The 9,697-nt window shown below is 44.9% G+C and overlaps 1 protein-coding gene across 1 annotated transcript in view; it reads left to right on the top strand.

The window, feature by feature from the left end:
* The first annotated feature begins 2,227 nt into the window (after positions 1–2,227).
* Adck1 (aarF domain containing kinase 1) overlaps positions 2,228–9,697 on the top strand; it is a 93,436-nt gene continuing 85,966 nt past the window's right edge. Inside the window, exon 1 of the mRNA XM_042692799.1 lies at positions 2,228–2,284. The gene's annotated coding sequence lies outside the window, so the exon portion shown is untranslated. The remainder of the gene's footprint in view (positions 2,285–9,697) is intronic.

The raw sequence follows: 9,697 nt of genomic DNA, 5'->3' as shown, positions 1-9,697 counted from the left end.
GAAGAGGGGAAAGATCGATGGATATGGGCGAGTTAGCGCCAGGTTAAGATGATAAAGAATTAAGGAAAGGGAGAAGGATGGTTCATTTGGGAATCAGGGGTCTGGGAACAGCAGTGCTTGGGTAGGAATAGAGATTTGGGGGTGAGGTAGCCCATTTGTTCCTGCTGTCCAGACCAAGAGAACAATTCGCTAGTATTCATATTCATGGAATGATAGTATCCTTTGCTTTTGCCTGGAATATCCAGAGTTAAGGGTAAGGATTTCCTCTTCAGATGTTAGCAAAGGGGCACAGTACATGGACACCAAAGACCACTTGCTTTCTCCTCTGACAAAGGGGCTGATCCACCCACCTACCAGTGTGGCTACAGTCCTCCGAACAGGCTGTAGGATCCTTTCCTATTTTATGATTGAATTCATTCTTATTTTTCCATTTGCTTTTCTTTTCTAATGAAGGGCCTTCATAGTCTCTCCTACTTTTCTTTTCTGGAGCTGAAGGGTGGCATGAAATATAATTTGTCAAGGAAACTAAAAATGATACCAGGGACCCCAGTTTGCATCTCATGTGAGCCAAGATCTTCTTTGGGGACAGAGGGTCAGTGCAGACAAAGCAGCTCTGATCATTCGTGATGGTTTTGCTCCTCTAATTATAGAAAGTAGTTAGCTATTGTTCCCTAATTGCTCACTGCAGTTGGGTTTGAGCATTGTGTGTTTTTTTTTCTTCTTTTTGACAAAAGCCTGGTTTCTGATGAGTTGTTCCTTTTTTTCCCCCCCTCTCTTTTTTCTTTTCTTTTCTTTTTTTCTGCTTTGGTTCATTGCCATATTAAGGCCTGGCCACTCCACTAGCAAACAGAAGGAGGTGGTGTGGTATTTCTGGAGAAGCCATTTGGCCTCATCTAGTTGTTAGGTCTTCTTGGTTGCTTAATAAAGAAGAAGGACAAGTGCTGCATACGTCTTTAGTGTGTGCCTGGTGCTGGATTCAGCCCTGGCACAGGTTGTCTTATTCAACCCTTAAGCAAGCCTGAGAGGCAGATGTCATTACCCAATATGACAGATGAAGGCTCTGAGGCATGAGAGGATCTTATAGGTGAGCCAGGATTCAAACCTACCTCTATCTGCCTCCATGTTTACTTCTTCAGAAGGGCCTGAGAGCATTTATAGAGTTCTTGGTTAAGCAGGCACTGGTGTTGACATTCCCACCACTTGAAAAGTGCTCATTTCTAGGTTTTCAGTGGGAGGGTTTGTAGGACTTTGAAATGAGGTCTTGGATCTTGTGTTGGTTCATGGCACATGATGGATTTTCCATGTCAAGGTAGCAATGATAAAAGAGGAAAGTTACTGGGCTTGGAAGATGGCTCAGTGGTAGAGCGCTTGCCTTGCATGCATGAGGCCCTGAGTTCGATTCCTCAGCACCACATAAGCAGAAAAAAAAAAGCCAGAAGTGGTGCTGTGGCTCAAGTGGTAGAGTGCTAGCCTTGAGCTGAAGAGCTGAGGGACAGCTCCCAGTCCCAGAGTTCAGGCCCCACAACCGGATCCCCCCCAAAAGAGGAAAATTACCACAACAGCATGGGAGCTGTAGCCATTAGAGTCCTACTGAAAACAGATGGCATGATCAAAAGTTACATGTAGAATATTTAATGCATGGTCTACCTAGAATAATCAAAGAAACCAGCCTGGGGTTGGGGAAGTGGGTAGGAAGCAGCTAAAGACTAGCAATAACAGGAAGCTCTCTTTACCCCTAGGCCTAAGGGGCATTTGAGGTTATAGCAAAGATTCCTAGACAGAAGCTATGGCTTCAAGTGTGGGACTCTGAGTTCAAACCCCCATATCGAAACAAAAAACATCCAGTTGGAAACTCGAATAGAATTGCATTGAATCTGTCTTCCCCCATGAAGGAAAATGCCTCCAAAAGGCATCTGATAGACTCATATGACTCAGATGAACCTATAAAACTCTATCATCTAACGCACTGATCAAGTGAATTTATTTTTTGGTTTTTTGTTCTACAAATAATACATACGAATGAAACCTACAAATCCACAGCTGCGTCCTCCACTAAACAGGAATCTATGACCTATTTGGTGAGGAAGAGCTGGGAGGCCCCTGGGGCTCCAGGGTTAGAGGTCAAGGGAGGGGCCTTAGGGCTTAGGGCCCCGTGAGCCCTAAGCCTGGGAACTACAAATCCCAGAAGGCCGCGCGGCACCGGCTTCGCCGAGCAGCCTTGGAGGCCTGGACACCGTTTCCTGGGAACACGGGAACCGCGGGGGCCAGCGGGGCCGCACTCGGGGTGAGTAGGTGCGGTCGGCGGGAGGTCTGCACGGGGGCCGCGCGGCACGTGGAGCTCAGGGGGCCACCGTGCAGCCTGCGTGGGCGTGGGTGGGAGGGAATCCCGGCCGGTGACCTTGCCACCTGGGCCCAGCGCGTGGCCACAGGGCTCAGGTGACTTGAGTGACCCCGCCTCGGGCTGGCGTTAGGTGTGGACCGACTGCCCTCTTTGCGTGTGCCCGGGTAGGCGGAGCTGGAGCTGGAGGAGGGCGCTGGTGGCTCGGTGACAAGCCATTGCATGCAAGTAGCCTATTGGGGCTGGGGACTTGGTGTGTTTCTGAGCAGGTTGTGTGTTGTGTTCCTGCTGGTGTGTGTGTGTGTGTGTGTGTGTGTGTGTGTGTGTGTGTGTTCCTGATAATCTGACTTGGGCTTGGGACAAACCCCGAGAGAGAGAGAGAGAGAGAGAGAGAGAGAGAGAGAGAGAGAGAGAGAGAGAGAGAGAGAGAGAGAGAGAGGAGGGAAGCAGATCCTGATAATCTGACCCTTCTCCTCCATTTGAACTTGGGGTGACCCCCAGGCACTACTTACCTCCAGCGCCTGGCAGTGTGTGATCTGTCTGCAAAAGAGCTGGTTGCAGCCCTCGCCCAGAGTGAAAGGACATTTACTTCCTGATAACTAAAGGCATTCAACAAGTATTTATTGATTGCCCCAGAACGTACTTGTCGCTCCACGGATGCCCAGGAAATTCATGAGGAGTTGAAATGACTTAAGACTTTGCATAGTCAGTCACACATTTCCTTTTTGGCATTTTCTGGTTGGCGTAGTTCTGAAAGTTTAGCATGCAGCAGTCACCTGGAGGGTTACTCCACAGAATCCAGGCCCCTTTCCTCTACATGTCTAGTTGTGTATGGTTATCCCAGGGCTGGTATGGGTACCAAGAATTTTTGTAGGTCTAACCTGGAGATGCAGCTGGTCTGGAGACTGTTATTCGAGAACTACTATTCTACAGGGGGGAAAATCATGTGAACTCTTCCCACCGGGCTGCCTTTGCTTGTTTGCCGGTCTTACTTTGGCTCCTGTAGCATACATGTAGATATTACTTTGCACACTATTAATTCTCCCCATTTTTTTTTTTTTTTTTGTCGGTTGTGGGGCCTGAACTCTGGGCCTGGGTGCTGTCCCTCAGCTCTTCAGCTCAAGGCTAGCGCTCTACCACTTGAGCCAAAGTACCACTTCTGACTTTTTCTGCTTATGTGGTGCTGAGGAATCGAACCCAGGGCCTCATCATGCAAGGCAAGTGCTCTACCACTGAGCCACCTTCCCAGTCCTCTCCCCAAATTTCTTTACACTCAGGTTTTCACATTCACCTACATGTATGTCAGTACATCATAATCTGTTTTGTGTCATTATTTACTTTGGCTGTTAGTTAATGGTTCTTATAGATGTAAAATTTGACCTCACATCCTGAAAGAGTTTGCATTTGTTTTTTGGTCAGACAAGGGAACCTGTTGGGCAAGAATAGTGCTGGGTTAAACCATTCAAACCCCTTCCCCTCTAAGGGTGGGGTACTGACTTATCTGGGATTCAGCTTTCCTGGTCAGAAATTTGTTGGGCCACAATTTGCTTATTTTTTCTTTAGTATTTAATTTGACTTGGTTTATCTTTTTTATTTATTTGTGTTGAGACTGCTCCCTCTTGACTTTTTCTGCTTTAGACTGTGGATCTGAGCCACACCTCTACTTTCAGCTTTTCTTTCTGGATAATTGGAGATAAGAATTGCACAGACTTTTCTGCCGGGGCTGGCTTTAAACCCCATACCGAGGTCTCAGCTTCCTGAGTAGCTAGGATTATAGATGTGAGCCATCAGTCCCAGCTAAGAGCTTATTTTACTTTATTATTATTTTTAAGTAGTTGTGCAAAGGGGTATCAGTTCAACAAGTCAGATTACCAGTACAATGCATCATCTTGATCACTGTCACTCTTATTATTCTCTGCCATCTTTCCCATTCCCATCTACACTCTCAAGTTACATGGTTCCATTTCCACATATGTACACTGAATAATGACTGTATTTGCCTACCTTTCTTCTCTCCATTTGTCTGTCTCCCCTCCCCTTGCCGCAGCCCTCGAGCTGCTTATTCCTTTTGTCCTTTTGGTTGGAACAGATAACATCTAGATAAAAGTTCTGGCTCTGTCACTTACGAACTCCTAGGCCTCGAACTCCTAGGCCTCGTTTCTTCCAAAGTACATATCTGTAACTGATAGCAGTTAAGTACTTGGTTTCCCCTTTGATTCCCTCCAGAGGATGGATATCAACTTCCTACTTGATGGACATCCTGTTGCTTTGTTTTATGACCCACAGGGATGTTTTCCCTGGTTCTGACAGCATTGTCAACTTGGTAGGCTGGAATGGATGGTTTTAGTGGGAAAATATTGCTTGATCTTGACTCTTGGTGACCTAGGGAATCCTGTTAAAGAGACCTTGTGCCATAATGTGGACAAGGGCTGAACACTTGGAGTGGGAAGGCCCTAGTCACTTGGTTACTCTGCCATTGTACTAGCTAAACACCTGGGCTAACCATTTACCCATGGCTCTGTATTTTCCCCATCTATATATACCTAGGAGTGATGACATTAGTCTCTGCTTAATGGTTGCATGGGATACCTAACCAGATGAGTTTAAAGGTTTTGTAAAAGTTAGTTATTACTAAAAATATTTTCTAGTGATTAGGTTTTAGGCTTTTGCTGGCCTCAAGCCCCCTTCAAAGGTATGCACTTATATAAAAGATAACTCAAGGGAAAGTAAAAAAAAAAAAAAAGTAGGGGTTGGAAAGGTGGCTCAGAGGTAGAGTGTTTGCCTCCCATGCATGAGGCCTTGTGTTCGATTCCTCAGCATCACATAAACAGAAAAGGCCAGAAGTGGCGCTGTGGCTCAAGTGGTAGAGCGTTAGCTTTGAGCTGAAGAGCTAAGGGACAGCACCCAGGCCTAGAGTTCAAGCCCCATGACAAAAAAAAAAAAAAAGCAAGTAAACAGAATGGGGCAGAGATTCATTAGCAAAAAAATTAATAATGTAAAATGTTTTTCATTGACAGACACATTTCACGCCTGACAGGCCTTTAAAAATACCCTGAGGGAAGCAGCTCATTTGCATGTTAAAGACTCACTAAAGCCGTCTGGAAAACACTAGCTTCAGTCTCTGTACATACTGTTTGGCTCCTATATTATCCTTTTTATGTATTTCAATTTCTACCTCTTTTATTACTGAGGACATTTGTTTGGAAACTGGGTCCTGGGAATGATTGCTGTCCTTCAACTTCCTTACCCAGAGCTGGCCTCAAGGAGAGGGGTGATCTCCATGCATCAGGGGTGGGTACAACTGGAGGATGGGGTCTACTGACTAGAGGAAAGCCTACGGAAGTGCTGGTGGTGCCGAAAAGATTTAATTTAGTTTTATTATTATCTTTAATTGTACAAGTCAGATATTCAGCACAATGCATCACCTTGATCAATGTCACTGCTTCCATTATTCTCCCTCATCTTTCCCAATCCTACCCATACCCTCAAGTTACATGGTTCCATTTTCACATATACACTGGTTCTGGCAGTTCCAGGTGTGTTTTCATAGGCCTCATAGGCATAGTTGATCCATCACTAATGCATTCAGTTTTGGAAGCACTAACTGTGTGATCGACTAGGATTTGGCAAGTTATAGCCTGGGGGCCAAATCTGGCCCGGCCTGATTGCTAGAAGGAGGATATATATCTTTTAGCTATTCCATAGAGGCGGTCACCACCAGACACTTGTGTGGGACAGATATCTGGGTCAGCCAGAATAGGAAGAACTGGGAGGAAGTGAGAATTGGACACTCCAGGGTGACTGAGACCTGCTTCTGACATGAGAAAAGTAAAGATGTTCCAAGTGGATGATGAGGTTACATAAAACTATAGAATTTGCTCTACTTTTTTTTTGCAATTATTGACACCTATTCTTCCCTTTGCATCTAGTGGAGGAGGCAGATAGAGGGCCAGATTGTTAGAGATAAAAACCAGCTTGTTAGAAATAAAATTGGATTCTTAGCCACCATTCACTCCATGCTGCCTTCTCCATATGGGCTTCTCTGGATGTCCCATTGGAAGATCCCTAGAAGAGATTGGAAGAGCCTAGGAAGGGATCTTCATCAAGAAGAGGGTGTGAATAACTAGGGTCCTGTATCCTGGCAGAAACAAAATAGAGGGTGAGCTGAGCCATTTACCTTTTTCAACAGATGAGGCTATAAACCGAGGTGAAAGGTAGGGTTAGATGTGGTAGGCACATTAGGCCTGGTGTGTGCTGAGATCCTCTGGGAATGAATAGGGAGGTGGAGGCAGGGGTGGGGGTGGAGTGGGGGTGGGGTGGTGGTGGTGGTGGTGGTGGGTGGTCCTATGCCAAAGCCTACCATTGGAGGAAAAGATAATGAGAATAATTTTAGAAAAGAGTGACAAGAGAATAGCACCTGTGACCCTTCAGTTCCTGTGTTGATGGCACCCTGCTGAGCATTTTACATGGCTTATCTCATTAATCATCACCCCATCAGGTAGATACTGCTGTTAGTGTCTCATTTGATGGGAAAGATCACAAGGCTTAGAGAGATTTAGAGAGATTTAGCAGGTTGCCCAAGGGCCCCCAGGTTTGGAAGAAGCCATGTCGGCTCAAGGGTGCCAGCGTGCAAGGTCTTACCTCTTACTCACTTGTTTGAAAGGATTGTTAAAATGTTGGCTGAATGAAAGGGGAAGAGAGAGGTCTTTCTAAAGTGAAGAGAAATGTAAAGAAAAGAAAGAAATGTCCAAAGCAAGGTTGTAACTTATTTTCTTTCTGTCTTTATTGAGCTTCCATTGTGGGTATGCAAGGGGATGATTGTGTATATGCACCAGGAGCAAAGATTGCTGCAGCCGAATTCATCATCATGCCAGCATCTCATATACTTACCCTCTTTTTGTATGTGGTGAGCATACTTACAATTGAATTCTTAGCTAATTTCAACTAAATGATATAGCATTATCAAGCATAGTTGCCAACCTTATCCATTAGAACCCAAGAACTTCTCCCTCAGCCAGAACTTTCTACCCTTTGACTAATGCCTCTCCATTTAATTTCACCCCTAGTAAGCAATATTCCACCTCCAGCTTCTATGAATTTGACTCTTTTATATTCCACATACAAATGATAGTTCAGTATTTCTCTCTTTGTGACTTAGCATAATGCCCTCCAGATCCATCTATATCGCTGAAATGGTAGGACTTCTTTTTTTTTAATGGCTGAATCATATTCCATTATGTAGTTATGCTGGAAATGATTGTAATCATTCTTGGGTAGTGAATATGGGCACCTGGGCCAAAGAGGGGGAAGGCTGCTTTTGGGGAATGGTTTCAAAGATAAATGTGAGCACATGAAGCATCTCTTTATTAAAAAGAAAATATTTAGAGGAATGGTTCACAAATGTGAGCTTGTGTGAAAGTCGCCTATTATCTTACTAGAACACAGATTCCCGTTTCCCTCTACCCCTCTCCCTCCTAGACTTGGTGGGTCACAGAGTGGACTCCAGGCATGGTGATTTTTGAAATGGCATCAAGGCTGATGTGCTTTCAGGCATTGCTCTGAGCATGCATTATAAACACTGGGTCGGAAAAGAAGAATACAAAGGGAAGAATACACAGATTTGGAAAAGTACTGAGTCCAGGAACAGTCACGAAATGGGAGAAAAAAGGGTGGGGGTGTGGTTCAAGGATGAGGCTCTGAGTTCAATTTCTAGTACTGCAATGGAGAAAGACAGAGAGAGAGAGAGAGAGAGAGAGAGAGAGAGAGAGAGAGAGAGAGAGAACTGAACTGAAGAGAACCGAACACTGAACAGATAGGAAGTGTGGAAAAATGGTAAATTTAAATATAAATTCATAGGTTAAACTAAACATAAACATATTTAGAGAAAACAATATATAATGTAAATTGACAGTAAGAATGGGAAGAGATATACTTTGTGAACACTTAGAAGATGAAAACCACCCTGTGGCTATGAGATCTAAGTCAAAGTAGCTATTTTCTCTTATTTTGTGCTAGTCCTGGAGTTTGAGCTCAGGGCCTGGGCACTGTACCTGAGCTTTTGTGCTCAAGGCTTAGTGCTCTAACATTTGAGCCATAACTCCACTTCTGGCTATTTTTGGTGGTTAATTGGAGAAGAGTCTCATGGACTTTCTTGCCTGTGCTGGTTCCAAACCACAATCCTCAGATCTCAGCTTCCAGAGTTGCTAGGATTACAGGTGTTATGGCGTTTTATTTTTTCTGTGCAGAAACATTTTATTTTTATTTTATTTTTTGCCTGTCGTGGGGCCTGAACTCTGGGCCTGGGTGCTGTCCCTCAGCTGTTCAGCTCAAGGCTAGCACCCTACCACTTGAGCCACAGCACCATTTCTGGCTTTTTCTGCTTATGCGGTGCTGAGGAATCAAACCCAGGGCCTCATGCATGCAAGGCAAACACTCTACCACTGAGCCACCTTCCCAGCCCAGAAACATTTTAATTTTATGTAGGCCCATTTGTCTATTCTTGCTCTTATTTTCTGGGCAGTTGAAGTCCTACTCAGCCAACAATTACCTGTGCATGTGTCTTCCAGTTTTCCAGTAGTGGATGTTACACGTAGATCTTTGGTTCACCTGGAGTTGATTTTTGTACAGGGTGAGAGCTAGGGGTCAAGTTCCCAGCTCTTGCATGTAGATAGCCAGTTTGTTCTGCACCATTTGTTGAAGAGGCTGTCTTTTGGCTGCAACAGGTCATGGGGCTTGAACTCTGGGCCTGGGCACTGTCTCTCAGCTCTTCAGCTCAAGGCTAACGCTCTACCACTTGAGCCACACTGCCACTTCTGGCTTTTTCTGCTTAGGTGGTGCTGAGGAATGGAACCCAGGGCCTCATGCATGCGAGGCAAACACTCTACCACTGAGCCACCTTTCCAGCCCCTCCAACTGTATCTTATTGGCTTTTAATAGCATCTCTGATATGGTAGTATATAATGTATTTTTATTTATTTTTTGTTGGTTGTGGGGCTTGAACTCAGGGCCTGGGCGCCCTCCCTGAACTCTTTTGCTCAGAGCTAGTGCTCTACTGTTTTGAGCCACAGATCCACTTCCAGTTTTCTGGTGGTTAATTGGAGATACTCTTTGTATTTATTTATTTATCTCATGGACTTTCCTGCTAGGGCTAGCTTTGAATGGTGATTCTTAGATCTCAGTCTCCTGAATAGCAGGGATTACAGGCTTGAGCCACCAGTGCTCTGCTCATATATCTTTTTGTTTCTCATTGTTATCTCTAGAATGTAAGGTCCCTGTGGGTGAGGACTTTGTTTTCTTCACTCTCTCCCTGTGTCTAGAATAGTACCTTACACTGTTGAAAGAAGGAGGACTTGGAGAGCT

Source organism: Dipodomys spectabilis, unplaced genomic scaffold, assembly GCF_019054845.1.
Source record: "Dipodomys spectabilis isolate Male_0828 unplaced genomic scaffold, ASM1905484v1 ptg000157l, whole genome shotgun sequence".
NCBI classification, from domain to species: Eukaryota; Metazoa; Chordata; class Mammalia; order Rodentia; family Heteromyidae; genus Dipodomys; species Dipodomys spectabilis.
This window is presented reverse-complemented; position numbering and strand designations above follow the sequence as displayed.